This window comes from Pleurodeles waltl, chromosome 3_1 (genome assembly GCF_031143425.1).
Source record: "Pleurodeles waltl isolate 20211129_DDA chromosome 3_1, aPleWal1.hap1.20221129, whole genome shotgun sequence".
Lineage (NCBI taxonomy): Eukaryota > Metazoa > Chordata > Amphibia > Caudata > Salamandridae > Pleurodeles > Pleurodeles waltl.
In genome coordinates, this window is record NC_090440.1 from 708,896,366 (window position 1) to 708,911,400 (window position 15,035).

The window sequence follows — 15,035 nt, forward strand, 5'->3', positions numbered from 1 at the left end:
TGGTGCTGGGGCCTGGTTAGCAGGCCTCAGCACACTTTCAATTCAAAACATAGCATCAGCAAAGGCAAAAAGTCAGGGGGTAACCATGCCAAGGAGGCATTTCCTTACACAACTCCCCCCCCCCCCCCCCCCCAAACGAAAGAGGATGAGACTAACCTTTCCCAAGAGAGTCTTCATTTTCTAAGTGGAAGAACCTGGAAAGGCCATCTGCATTGGCATGGGCAGTCCCAGGTCTGGGTTCCACTATAAAGTCCATTCCCTGTAGGGAGATGGACCACCTCAACAGTTTTGGATTTTCACCTTTCATTTGCATCAGCCATCTGAGAGGTCTGTGGTCGGTTTGAACTACAAAGTGAGTACCAAAGAGGTATGGTCTCAGCTTCTTCAGCGACCAAACCACAGCAAAGGCCTCCCTCTCAATGGCACTCCAACGCCGCTCCCTGGGGAGTAACCTCCTGCTAATGAAAGCAACAGGCTGGTCAAGGCCATCATCATTTGTTTGGGACAAAACTGCCCCTATCCCATGTTCAGAGGCATCTGTCTGCACAATGAACTGCTTGGAGTAATCTGGAGCTTTTAGAACTGGTGCTGTGCACATTGCTTGTTTCAGGGTGTCAAAGGCCTGTTGGCATTCTACAGTCCAGTTTACTTTCTTGGGCATTTTCTTGGAGGTGAGTTCTGTGAGGGCTGTCACAATGGATCCATATCCCTTCACAAACCTCCTATAGTATCCAGTCAAGCCAAGGAATGCCCTGACTTGAGTCTGGGTTTTTGGAGCTACCCAGTCCAGAATAGTCTGGATCTTAGGCTGGAGTGGCTGAACTTGGCCTCCACCTACAAGGTGTCCCAAGTAAGGAAAATGTCACTTACCCAGTGTACATCTGTTCGTGGCATTAGTCGCTGCAGATTCACATGCTGTGCATAGTCCGCCGTCTGGTGTTGGGTCGGAGTGTTACAAGTTGTTTTTCTTCGAAGAAGTCTTTTCGAGTCACGAGACCGAGGGACTCCTCCCACTTCGGTTCCATTGCGCATGTGCGTCGACTCCATCTTAGATTGTTTTCCCCGCAGAGGGTGAGGTAGGAGTTGTGTATGCTAATAATAGTGCCCATGCAATGGAATAAATACGTATGTACAAAATGAAGGTTTAATGTAATATATTTACAAATGTACAAATGTTCAAGATCTACTTCTAAACGGCTACAGGCTCCCGGGGAGGAGGGTGGGCGCATGTGAATCTGCAGCGACTAATGCCACGAACAGATGTACACTGGGTAAGTGACATTTTCCGTTCGGTGGCATGTGTAGCTGCAGATACACATGCTGTGCATAGACTAGTAAGCAGTTATCTCCCCAAAAGCGGTGGTTCAGCCTGTAGGAGTGGAAGTAGTTTGAAATAAAGTTCTTAGTACGGCTTGACCTACTGTGGCCTGTTGTGCAGATAACACATCTACACAGTAGTGTTTAGTAAATGTATGAGGCGTAGACCATGTTGCTGCCTTACATATTTCGGTCATTGGAATATTTCCGAGAAAGGCCATAGTAGCACCTTTCTTTCTGGTTGAGTGTGCCTTTGGTGTAATAGGCAGTTTTGCTGCTTTGCATTAAGATAGCAGGTTTGGATGCACTTTACTATCCATCTGGCGATACCTTGTTTTGAAATTGGATTTCCTGTATGAGGTTTTTGAAAGGCAATAAACAGTTTGTAAGGAAATGCCTCCTTGGCATGGTTGCCCCCTGACTTTTTGCCTTTGCTGATGCTATGTTTACAATTGAAAGTGTGCTGAGGCCTGCTAACCAGGCCCCAGCACCAGTGTTCTTTCCCTAACCTGTACTTTTGTATCCACAATTGGCAGACCCTGGCATCCAGATAAGTCCCTTGTAACTGGTACTTCTAGTACCAAGGGCCCTGATGCCAAGGAAGGTCTCTAAGGGATGCAGCATGTCTTATGCCACCCTGGAGACCTCTCACTCAGCACAGACACACCGCTTGCCAGCTTGTGTGTGCTAGTGAGGACAAAACGAGTAAGTCGACATGGCACTCCCCTCAGGGTGCCATGCCAGCCTCTCACTGCCTATGCAGTATAGGTAAGACACCCCTCTAGCAGGCCTTACAGCCCTAAGGCAGGGTGCACTATACCATAGGTGAGGGTACCAGTGCATGAGCATGGTACCCCTACAGTGTCTAAACAAAACCTTAGACATTGTAAGTGCAGGGTAGCCATAAGAGTATATGGTCTGGGAGTCTGTCAAACACGAACTCCACAGCACCATAATGGCTACACTGAAAACTGGGAAGTTTGGTATCAAACTTCTCAGCACAATAAATGCACACTGATGCCAGTGTACATTTTATTGTAAAATACACCACAGAGGGCACCTTAGAGGTGCCCCCTGAAACTTAACCGACTATCTGTGTAGGCTGACTAGTTCTAGCAGCCTGCCACAAACCGAGACATGTTGCTGGCCCCATGGGGAGAGTGCCTTTGTCACTCTGAGGCCAGTAACAAAGCCTGCACTGGGTGGAGATGCTAACACCTCTCCCAGGCAGGAATTGTCACACCTGGCGGTGAGCCTCAAAGGCTCACCTCCTTTGTGCCAACCCAGCAGGACACTCCAGCTAGTGGAGTTGCCCGCCCCCTCCGGCCAGGCCCCACTTTTGGCGGCAAGGCCGGAGAAAATAATGAGAATAACAAGGAGGAGTCACTGGCCAGTCAGGACAGCCCCTAAGGTGTCCTGAGCTGAGGTGATTCTAACTTTTAGAAATCCTCCATCTTGCAGATGGAGGATTCCCCCAATAGGGTTAGGATTGTGACCCCCTCCCCTTGGGAGGAGGCACAAAGAGGGTGTACCCACCCTCAGGGCTAGTAGCCATTGGCTACTAACCCCCCAGACCTAAACACGCCCTTAAATTTAGTATTTAAGGGCTACCCTGAACCCTAGAAAATTAGATTCCTGCAACTACAAGAAGAAGGACTGCCTAGCTGAAACCCCTGCAGCGGAAGACCAGAAGACGACAACTGCCTTGGCTCCAGAAACTCACCGGCCTGTCTCCTGCCTTCCAAAGATCCTGCTCCAGCGACGCCTTCCAAAGGGACCAGCGACCTCGACATCCTCTGAGGACTGCCCCTGCTTCGAAAAGACAAGAAACTCCCGAGGACAGCGGACCTGCTCCAAGAAAAGCTGCAACTTTGTTTCCAGCAGCTTTAAAGAACTCTGCAAGCTCCCCGCAAGAAGCGTGAGACTTGCAACACTGCACCCGGCGACCCCGACTCGGCTGGTGGCGATCCAACACCTCAGGAGGGACCCCAGGACTACTCTGATACCGTGAGTACCAAAACCTGTCCCCCCTGAGCCCCCACAGCGCCGCCTGCAGAGGGAATCCCGAGGCTTCCCCTGACCGCGACTCTTTGAATCTAAAGTCCCGACGCCTGGGAGAGACCCTGCACCCGCAGCCCCCAGGACCTGAAGGACCGGACTTTCACTGGAGAAGCGACCCCCAGGAGTCCCTCTCCCTTGCCCAAGTGGAGGTTTCCCCGAGGAACCCCCCCCTTGCCTGCCTGCAGCGCTGAAGAGATCCCGAGATCTCTCATAGACTAACATTGCGAACCCGACGCTTGTTTCTACACTGCACCCGGCCGCCCCCGCGCCGCTGAGGGTGAAATTTCTGTGTGGACTTGTGTCCCCCCCCGGTGCCCTACAAAACCCCCCTGGTCTGCCCTCCGAAGACGCGGGTACTTACCTGCAAGCAGACCGGAACCGGGGCACCCCCTTCTCTCCATTCTAGCCTATGTGTTTTGGGCACCACTTTGAACTCTGCACCTGACCGGCCCTGAGCTGCTGGTGTGGTGACTTTGGGGTTGCTCTGAACCCCCAACGGTGGGCTACCTTGGACCAAGAACTGAACCCTGTAAGTGTCTTACTTACCTGGTAAAACTAACAAATACTTACCTCCCCTAGGAACTGTGAAAATTGCACTAAGTGTCCACTTTTAAAACAGCTATTTGTGAATAACTTGAAAAGTATACATGCAATTTTGATGATTTAAAGTTCCTAAAGTACTTACCTGCAATACCTTTCGAATGAGATATTACATGTAGAATTTGAACCTGTGGTTCTTAAAATAAACTAAGAAAAGATATTTTTCTATATAAAAACCTATTGGCTGGATTTGTCTCTGAGTGTGTGTACCTCATTTATTGTCTATGTGTATGTACAACAAATGCTTAACACTACTCCTTGGATAAGCCTACTGCTCGACCACACTACCACAAAATAGAGCATTAGTATTATCTATTTTTACCACTATTTTACCTCTAAGGGGAACCCTTGGACTCTGTGCATGCTATTCCTTACTTTGAAATAGCACATACAGAGCCAACTTCCTACATTGGTGGATCAGCGGTGGGGTACAAGACTTTGCATTTGCTGGACTACTCAGCCAATACCTGATCACACGACAAATTCCAAAATTGTCATTAGAAATTGATTTTTGCAATTTGAAAAGTTTTCTAAATTCTTAAAAGACCTGCTAGGGCCTTGTGTTAGATCCTGTTTAGCATTTCTTTTAGAGTTTAAAAGTTTGTAAAAGTTTGAATTAGATTGTAGAACCAGTTGTAGATTCTTAAAAAGTATTCCAACTTTTAGAAGCAAAATGTCTAGCACAGATGTGAATGTGGTGGAACTCGACACCACACCTTACCTCCATCTACAGATGAGAGAGCTAAGGTCACTCTGTAAACTAAAGAAAATAGCAATGGGCCCCAAACCTACCAAAGTACAGCTCCAGGAGCTTTTGGCAGAGTTTGAAAAGGCCAACCCCTCTGAGGATGGCAACTCAGAGGATGAAGATAGTGACTTGGAGGGAAATTCCCCCCCTCCAGTCCTACTTAGGGAGAGCAGGGCTTCTCAAGCCCTGACTCCACAAATAATAGTCAGAGATGCTGGTTCCCTCACAGGAGGGACCAACAACTCTGAAATCACTGAGGATAACTCCAGTGAAGAGGACATCCAGTTAGCCAGGATGGCCAAAAGATTGGCTTTGGAAAGACAGATCCTAGCCATAGAGAGGGAAAGACAAGAGATGGGCCTAGGACCCATCAATGGTGGCAGCAACATAAATAGGGTCAGAGATTCTCCTGACATGTTGAAAATCCCCAAAGGGATTGTAACTAAATATGAAGATGGTGATGACATCACCAAATGGTTCACAGCTTTTGAGAGGGCTTGTGTAACCAGAAAAGTGAACAGATCTCACTGGGGTGCTCTCCTTTGGGAAATGTTCACAGGAAAGTGTAGGGATAGACTCCTCACACTCTCTGGACAAGATGCAGAATCTTATGACCTCATGAAGGGTACCCTGATTGAGGGCTTTGGATTCTCCACTGAGGAGTACAGGATTAGGTTCAGGGGGGCTCAAAAATCCTCGAGCCAGACCTGGGTTGACTTTGTTGACTACTCAGTGAAAACACTAGATGGTTGGATTCAAGGCAGTGGTGTAAATAATTATGATGGGCTGTACAATTTATTTGTGAAAGAACACCTGTTAAGTAATTGTTTCAATGATAAACTGCATCAGCATCTGGTAGACCTAGGACCAATTTCTCCCCAAGAATTGGGAAAGAAGGCGGACCATTGGGTCAAGACAAGGGTGTCCAAGACTTCAACAGGGGGTGACCAAAAGAAAGGGGTCACAAAGACTCCCCAGCAGAAGGGTGATGAGACAACCAAAACTAAAAATAGTAAAGAGTCTTCTACAGGCCCCCAAAAACCTGCACAGGAGGGTGGGCCCAGAGCCTCTTCACAAAACAATGGGTACAAGGGTAAAAACTTTGATCCCAAAAAGGCCTGGTGTCATAGCTGTAAACAGCATGGACACCAAACTGGAGACAAGGCCTGTCCCAAGAAAGGTTCCACTCCAAACTCCCATCCAGGTAACACTGGTATGGCTAGTCTCCAAGTGGGATCAACAGTGTGCCCAGAGCAAATCAGGGTCCACACTGAAGCTACTCTAGTTTCTGAGGGTGGGGTGGATTTAGCCACACTAGCTGTCCGGCCGCCTAACATGCAAAAATACAGACAGCAACTCTTAATTAATGGGACTAGAATAGAGGGCCTGAGGGATACAGGTGCCAGTGTCACCATGGTGACAGAGAAACTGGTTTCCCCTGGCCAATACCTGACTGGAAAAACTTACACAGTCACCAACGCTGACAATCAGAGAAAAGTACATCCCATGGCAATGGTTACTTTAGAATGGGGAGGGGTCAATGGCCTGAAGCAGGTGGTGGTCTCCTCAAATATCCCAGTGGACTGTCTGCTTGGAAATGACCTGGAGTCCTCAGCATGGGCTGAGGTAGAGCTAAAAACCCATGCAGCAATGCTGGGTATCCCTGAACTGGTGTGTGTGAAAACAAGAGCACAGTGCAAGGCACAGGGTGAAAAAGTAGAGCTGGAGTCTGGAAAAATGGCCCAGCCTACCAAGAGAACAGGAAAGTCAGTTGGGAAGCCAACTGCAACACAGCAAAAGAAAGGGAACCTCTCTTCTCAGGAAGAAGTTCTGCCCTCTGAGGGAACTGAGCCTTTGGAGCTTGAACCTTATCAGGTTGAGCTCTTAGGCCCAGGGGGACCCTCAAGGGAGGAGCTGTGTAAGGGACAAGAAACCTGTCCCTCTCTTGAAGGCCTTAGGCAGCAAGCTGCTGAAGAGTCCAAAGGCAAGAAAAATGGAACACATAGGGTCTATTGGGAAGATGGGCTCCTGTACACTGAGGCCAGAGACCCCAAACCTGGTGCCACTAGGAGAGTGGTAGTGCCTCAGCTGTTCAGAGAGTTCATCCTAACATTGGCCCATGACATTCCCCTTGCTGGACATTTGGGACAAACCAAGACGTGGGAGAGGTTAGTCAACCACTTCTACTGGCCCAATATGTCCAACATGGTTAAGGAGTTTTGCCTCTCCTGCCCCACCTGTCAAGCCAGTGGTAAGACAGGTGGGCACCCAAAGGCCCCCCTCATTCCACTTCCAGTGGTGGGGGTGCCCTTTGAAAGAGTGGGTGTGGACATAGTTGGTCCACTGGAACCTCCCACAGCCTCAGGAAATATGTATATCCTGGTAGTAGTGGATCATGCTACCAGGTATCCTGAAGCTATTCCCCTTAGGTCGACTACTGCCCCTGCAGTAGCCAAGGCCCTCATTGGTATCTTTACCAGAGTGGGTTTCCCTAAGGAGGTGGTGTCTGACAGAGGTACCAACTTCATGTCAGCATACCTAAAGCACATGTGGAATGAGTGTGGAGTGACTTATGAATTCACTACACCTTACCATCCACAAACTAATGGCTTAGTTGAGAGATTCAACAAGACATTAAAGGGCATGATCATGGGGCTCCCAGAAAAACTCAAAAGGAGATGGGATGTCCTCCTGCCATGTCTGCTTTTCGCTTACAGGGAGGTACCACAGAAGGGAGTAGGGTTCTCACCCTTTGAACTTCTGTTTGGTCATCCTGTAAGGGGACCACTTGCCCTTGTTAAAGAAGGCTGGGAGAGACCTCTCCATGAGCCTAAACAGGACATAGTGGGCTATGTACTTGGCCTTCGCTCTAGAATGGCAGAGTACATGGAAAAGGCAACCAAAAACCTTGAGGCCAGCCAACAGCTCCAGAAGTTTTGGTATGACCAAAAGGCTGCACTGGTTGAGTTCCAACCAGGGCAGAAAGTCTGGGTTCTGGAGCCTGTGGCTCCCAGGGCACTCCAGGACAAATGGAGTGGCCCTTACCCAGTACTAGAAAGGAAGAGTCAGGTCACCTACTTGGTGGACCTGGGCACAAGCAGGAGCCCCAAAAGGGTGATCCATGTAAACCGCCTTAAGCTCTTCCACGACAGGGCTGATGTCAATCTGTTGATGGTAACAGATGAGGATCAGGAGGCAGAGAGTGAACCTCTCCCTGATCTTCTGTCATCAGACCCAAAAGATGGTACAGTAGATGGAGTGATCTACTCAGACACCCTCTCTGGCCAACAGCAAGCTGATTGTAGGAGAGTCCTACAACAGTTTCCTGAACTCTTCTCCTTAACCCCTGGTCAGACACACCTGTGTACCCATGATGTGGACACAGGAGACAGCATGCCTGTCAAGAACAAAATCTTTAGACAGTCTGACCATGTTAAGGAAAGCATCAAGGTGGAAGTCCACAAGATGCTGGAATTGGGAGTCATTGAGCGCTCTGACAGCCCCTGGGCTAGCCCAGTGGTCTTAGTCCCCAAACCTCACACCACAGATGGAAAGAAAGAGATGAGGTTTTGTGTGGACTACAGAGGGCTCAATTCTGTCACCAAGACAGATGCTCATCCAATTCCAAGAGCTGATGAGCTCATTGATAAATTAGGTGCTGCCAAATTCCTAAGTACCTTTGACTTGACAGCAGGGTACTGGCAAATAAAAATGGCACCTGGAGCAAAAGAAAAGACAGCATTCTCCACACCTGATGGGCATTATCAGTTTACTGTTATGCCCTTTGGTTTAAAGAATGCCCCTGCCACCTTCCAAAGGTTGGTGAATCAAGTCCTTGCTGGCTTGGAGTCCTTTAGCACAGCTTATCTTGATGATATTGCTGTCTTTAGCTCCACCTGGCAGGATCACCTGGTCCACCTGAGGAAGGTTTTGAAGGCTCTGCAATCTGCAGGCCTCTCTATCAAGGCATCCAAATGCCAGATAGGGCAGGGAACTGTGGTTTATTTGGGACACCTTGTAGGTGGAGGCCAAGTTCAGCCACTCCAACCCAAGATCCAGACTATTCTGGACTGGGTAGCTCCAAAAACCCAGACTCAAGTCAGGGCATTCCTTGGCTTGACTGGGTACTACAGGAGGTTTGTGAAGGGATATGGATCCATTGTGACAGCCCTCACTGAGCTCACCTCCAAGAAAATGCCCAAGAAAGTGAACTGGACTGTGGACTGCCAACAGGCCTTTGACACCCTGAAACAGGCAATGTGCTCAGCACCAGTTCTCAAAGCTCCAGATTATTCTAAGCAGTTCATTGTGCAGACTGATGCCTCTGAACATGGGATAGGGGCAGTTTTGTCCCAAACAAATGATGATGGCCTTGACCAGCCTGTTGCTTTCATTAGCAGGAGGTTACTCCCCAGGGAGCAGCGTTGGAGTGCCATTGAGAGGGAGGCCTTTGCTGTGGTTTGGTCCCTGAAGAAGCTGAGACCATACCTCTTTGGGACTCACTTCCTAGTTCAAACCGACCACAGACCTCTCAAATGGCTGATGCAAATGAAAGGTGAAAATCCTAAACTGTTGAGGTGGTCCATCTCCCTACAGGGAATGGACTTTATAGTGGAACACAGACCTGGGACTGCCCATGCCAATGCAGATGGCCTTTCCAGGTTCTTCCACTTAGAAAATGAAGACTCTCTTGGGAAAGGTTAGTCTCATCCTCTTTCGTTTGGGGGGGGGTTGTGTAAGGAAATGCCTCCTTGGCATGGTTGCCCCCTGACTTTTTGCCTTTGCTGATGCTATGTTTACAATTGAAAGTGTGCTGAGGCCTGCTAACCAGGCCCCAGCACCAGTGTTCTTTCCCTAACCTGTACTTTTGTATCCACAATTGGCAGACCCTGGCATCCAGATAAGTCCCTTGTAACTGGTACTTCTAGTACCAAGGGCCCTGATGCCAAGGAAGGTCTCTAAGGGATGCAGCATGTCTTATGCCACCCTGGAGACCTCTCACTCAGCACAGACACACCGCTTGCCAGCTTGTGTGTGCTAGTGAGGACAAAACGAGTAAGTCGACATGGCACTCCCCTCAGGGTGCCATGCCAGCCTCTCACTGCCTATGCAGTATAGGTAAGACACCCCTCTAGCAGGCCTTACAGCCCTAAGGCAGGGTGCACTATACCATAGGTGAGGGTACCAGTGCATGAGCATGGTACCCCTACAGTGTCTAAACAAAACCTTAGACATTGTAAGTGCAGGGTAGCCATAAGAGTATATGGTCTGGGAGTCTGTCAAACACGAACTCCACAGCACCATAATGGCTACACTGAAAACTGGGAAGTTTGGTATCAAACTTCTCAGCACAATAAATGCACACTGATGCCAGTGTACATTTTATTGTAAAATACACCACAGAGGGCACCTTAGAGGTGCCCCCTGAAACTTAACCGACTATCTGTGTAGGCTGACTAGTTCTAGCAGCCTGCCACAAACCGAGACATGTTGCTGGCCCCATGGGGAGAGTGCCTTTGTCACTCTGAGGCCAGTAACAAAGCCTGCACTGGGTGGAGATGCTAACACCTCTCCCAGGCAGGAATTGTCACACCTGGCGGTGAGCCTCAAAGGCTCACCTCCTTTGTGCCAACCCAGCAGGACACTCCAGCTAGTGGAGTTGCCCGCCCCCTCCGGCCAGGCCCCACTTTTGGCGGCAAGGCCGGAGAAAATAATGAGAATAACAAGGAGGAGTCACTGGCCAGTCAGGACAGCCCCTAAGGTGTCCTGAGCTGAGGTGATTCTAACTTTTAGAAATCCTCCATCTTGCAGATGGAGGATTCCCCCAATAGGGTTAGGATTGTGACCCCCTCCCCTTGGGAGGAGGCACAAAGAGGGTGTACCCACCCTCAGGGCTAGTAGCCATTGGCTACTAACCCCCCAGACCTAAACACGCCCTTAAATTTAGTATTTAAGGGCTACCCTGAACCCTAGAAAATTAGATTCCTGCAACTACAAGAAGAAGGACTGCCTAGCTGAAACCCCTGCAGCGGAAGACCAGAAGACGACAACTGCCTTGGCTCCAGAAACTCACCGGCCTGTCTCCTGCCTTCCAAAGATCCTGCTCCAGCGACGCCTTCCAAAGGGACCAGCGACCTCGACATCCTCTGAGGACTGCCCCTGCTTCGAAAAGACAAGAAACTCCCGAGGACAGCGGACCTGCTCCAAGAAAAGCTGCAACTTTGTTTCCAGCAGCTTTAAAGAACTCTGCAAGCTCCCCGCAAGAAGCGTGAGACTTGCAACACTGCACCCGGCGACCCCGACTCGGCTGGTGGCGATCCAACACCTCAGGAGGGACCCCAGGACTACTCTGATACCGTGAGTACCAAAACCTGTCCCCCCTGAGCCCCCACAGCGCCGCCTGCAGAGGGAATCCCGAGGCTTCCCCTGACCGCGACTCTTTGAATCTAAAGTCCCGACGCCTGGGAGAGACCCTGCACCCGCAGCCCCCAGGACCTGAAGGACCGGACTTTCACTGGAGAAGCGACCCCCAGGAGTCCCTCTCCCTTGCCCAAGTGGAGGTTTCCCCGAGGAACCCCCCCCTTGCCTGCCTGCAGCGCTGAAGAGATCCCGAGATCTCTCATAGACTAACATTGCGAACCCGACGCTTGTTTCTACACTGCACCCGGCCGCCCCCGCGCCGCTGAGGGTGAAATTTCTGTGTGGACTTGTGTCCCCCCCCGGTGCCCTACAAAACCCCCCTGGTCTGCCCTCCGAAGACGCGGGTACTTACCTGCAAGCAGACCGGAACCGGGGCACCCCCTTCTCTCCATTCTAGCCTATGTGTTTTGGGCACCACTTTGAACTCTGCACCTGACCGGCCCTGAGCTGCTGGTGTGGTGACTTTGGGGTTGCTCTGAACCCCCAACGGTGGGCTACCTTGGACCAAGAACTGAACCCTGTAAGTGTCTTACTTACCTGGTAAAACTAACAAATACTTACCTCCCCTAGGAACTGTGAAAATTGCACTAAGTGTCCACTTTTAAAACAGCTATTTGTGAATAACTTGAAAAGTATACATGCAATTTTGATGATTTAAAGTTCCTAAAGTACTTACCTGCAATACCTTTCGAATGAGATATTACATGTAGAATTTGAACCTGTGGTTCTTAAAATAAACTAAGAAAAGATATTTTTCTATATAAAAACCTATTGGCTGGATTTGTCTCTGAGTGTGTGTACCTCATTTATTGTCTATGTGTATGTACAACAAATGCTTAACACTACTCCTTGGATAAGCCTACTGCTCGACCACACTACCACAAAATAGAGCATTAGTATTATCTATTTTTACCACTATTTTACCTCTAAGGGGAACCCTTGGACTCTGTGCATGCTATTCCTTACTTTGAAATAGCACATACAGAGCCAACTTCCTACACAGTTGTTTTGTCTTCCTAATTTCTTCTGTCCTGTCAATGTAGTACATTAGCGCTCTTTTGATGTCTAATGTATGTAGTGCTCTTTCAGCTATTGAATCTGGCTGTGGGAAGAACACTGGTAATTCCACTGTTTGGTTTAAGTGGAATGGTGAGATAAACTTTGGTAAGAATTTTGGATTTGTTCTTAGAACGACCTTATGTTTGTGTATTTGAATAAATGGTTCTTGTATGGTAAACGCCTGTATTTCACTTACTCTTCTTAGAGATGTGATGGCAATGAGAAATGCAACTTTCCACGTTAAGTATTGCATTTCACAAGAATGCATGGGTTCGAAAGGTGGACCCATGAGCCTTGTCAAGACAATGTTGAGGTTCCATGAAGGAACAGGTGGTGTCCTTGGTGGTATAATTCTCTTTAGGCCCTCCATAAACGCTTTAATGACAGGTATTCTAAATAGGGAAGTTGAATGAGTAATCTGCAGGTAAGCAGATATTGCTGCGAGATGTATTTTTATGGAAGAGAAAGCTAGATTTGATTTTTGTAAATGTAGTAAATATCCTACTACATCTTTTGGAGATGCATGCAATAGTTGGACTTGATTATTATGACAGTAACAAACAAATCTTTTCCATTTACTTGCATAGCAGTGTCTAGTGGATGGTCTTCTAGCTTGTTTTATGACCTCCATACACTCTTGTGTAAGGTTTAAGTGTCCAAATTCTAGGATTTCAGGAGCCAAATTGCTAGATTCAGCGATGCTGGGTTTGGATGCCTGATCTGTTGTTTGTGTTGTGTTAACAGATCTGGCCTGTTGGGTAGTTTGACATGAGGTACTACTGACAGGTCTAGTAGTGTGGTATACCAAGGTTGTCTTGCCCATGTTGGTGCTATTAGTATGAGTTTGAGTTTGTTTTGACTCAATCTGTTTACTAGATATGGAAGCAGAGCGAGAGGGGGAAAAGCGTACGCAAATATCCCTGACCAATTCATCCATAGAGCATTGCCTTGAGATTCGCGGTGTGGGTACCTGGATGCGAAGTTTTGGCATTTTGCGTTTTCTTTTGTTGCAAATAGATCTATTTGAGGTGTTCCCCAAATTTGGAAGTAAGTGTTCAGGATTTGGGGGTGAATTTCCCATTCGTGGACCTGTTGGTGATCCCGAGAGAGATTGTCTGCTAGCTGGTTCTGGATCCCTGGAATAAACTGTGCTATTAGGCGAATGTGGTTGTGAATTGCCCAATGCCATATTTTTTGTGTTAGGAGATACAACTGTGTCGAGTGTGTTCCCCCCTGTTTGTTTAAATAATAAATTGTCGTCATGTTGTCTGTTTTGACAAGAATGTATTTGTGGGTTATTATTGGTTGGAATGCTTTCAACGCTAGAAATACTGCTAACAATTCTAGGTGATTTATATGAAACTTTCTTTGATGTACGTCCCATTGTCCTTGTATGCTGTGTTGATTGAGGTGTGCTCCCCACCCTGTCATGGAAGCATCTGTTGTTATTACGTGTTGTGGCACTGGGTCTTGGAAAGGCCGCCCTTTGTTTAAATTTGTACTGTTCCACCATAGAAGCGAGATGTATGTTTGGCGGTCTATCAACACCAGATCTAGAAGTTGACCCTGTGCATGTGACCATTGTGATGCTAGGCACTGTTGTAAGGGCCGCTTGTGCAATCTTGCGTTTGGGACAATGGCTATGCATGAGGACATCATGCCTAGGAGTTTTAATACCATCTTTGCGTGTATCTTTTGTGTTGGATACATGGCTTGTATCACCTTGTGAAAAATTTTAACCCTTTGTGGACTTGGAGTGGCAATCCCTTTTGTTGTGTTGATTGTCGCTCCTAAGTATTGCTGTGTTTAACGAGGCAAAAGGTGTGACTTTGCATAGTTGATGGAGAAACCTAGTTTGTAAAGGGTTTGTATAACATAATCTGTGTGGTGTGAACACTTTGTTAGCGAGTTGGTTTTGATTAACCAATCGTCTAGGTACGGAAACACGTGTATTTGCTGCCTCCTGATATGTGCAGCTACTACTGCTAGACATTTTGTAAAGACTCTTGGTGCTGTTGTTATTCCGAATGGCAACACTTTGAATTGGTAATGTATTCCTTTGAATACGAACCTTAGGTATTTCCTGTGCGAGGGATGTATCGGTATATGGAAATACGCGTCTCTTAGATCTAACGTTGTCATGTAGTCTTGCTGTTTCAGTAGTGGTATTACGTCTTGTAACGTGACCATGTGAAAGTGGTCTGATTTGATGTAGGTGTTTAGTGTTCTGAGATCTAATATTGGTCTCAGAGTTTTGTCCTTTTTTGGTATTAGAAAGTACAGTGAGTAAACTCCTGTGTTCTTTTGTGTTTTTGGTACTAATTCTATTGCGTCTTTTTGCAGTAATGCTTGAACTTCTAGTCCTAGAAGGTCTATATGCTGTTTTGACATATTGTGTGTTTTCGGTGGGACATTTGGAGGGAGTTGGAGAAATTCTATGCAATAACCATGTTGGATAATTGCTAAGACCCAAGTGTCTGTTGTTATTTCTTCCCATGATTTGTGGAACTGGCTTAGTCTTCCCCCCACTGGTGTTGTGTGAAGGGGTTGTGTGACCTGTGAGTCACTGTTTATTTGGAGGGTTTTTTGGACCTTGAAACTTTCCCCGGTTTCTTGGGAATTGGTCCCCTCTGTATTGGCCCAGAAAGCCACCCCTTTGATATTGTCCCTGGTAGGGAGGTGGTCTTGATTGTGAGGTGCTGGCTTCTGTGGCTTGACCTCGAAACCCTCCTCTGAAAGTAGTTTTGCAAAATGTGCCAAATGTGCCTCTGCCCTGCGGGGAATAGAGTGCGCCCATGGCTTTAGCTGTGTCAGTGTCCTTTTTTAATTT

General features: G+C 47.8%; 1 protein-coding gene across 2 annotated transcripts in view; it reads right to left on the reverse strand.

The window, feature by feature from the left end:
• PABPC4 (poly(A) binding protein cytoplasmic 4) overlaps window positions 1–15,035 on the reverse strand; it is a 196,504-nt gene that overhangs the window by 75,814 nt on the left and 105,655 nt on the right. The window lies entirely within an intron of this gene.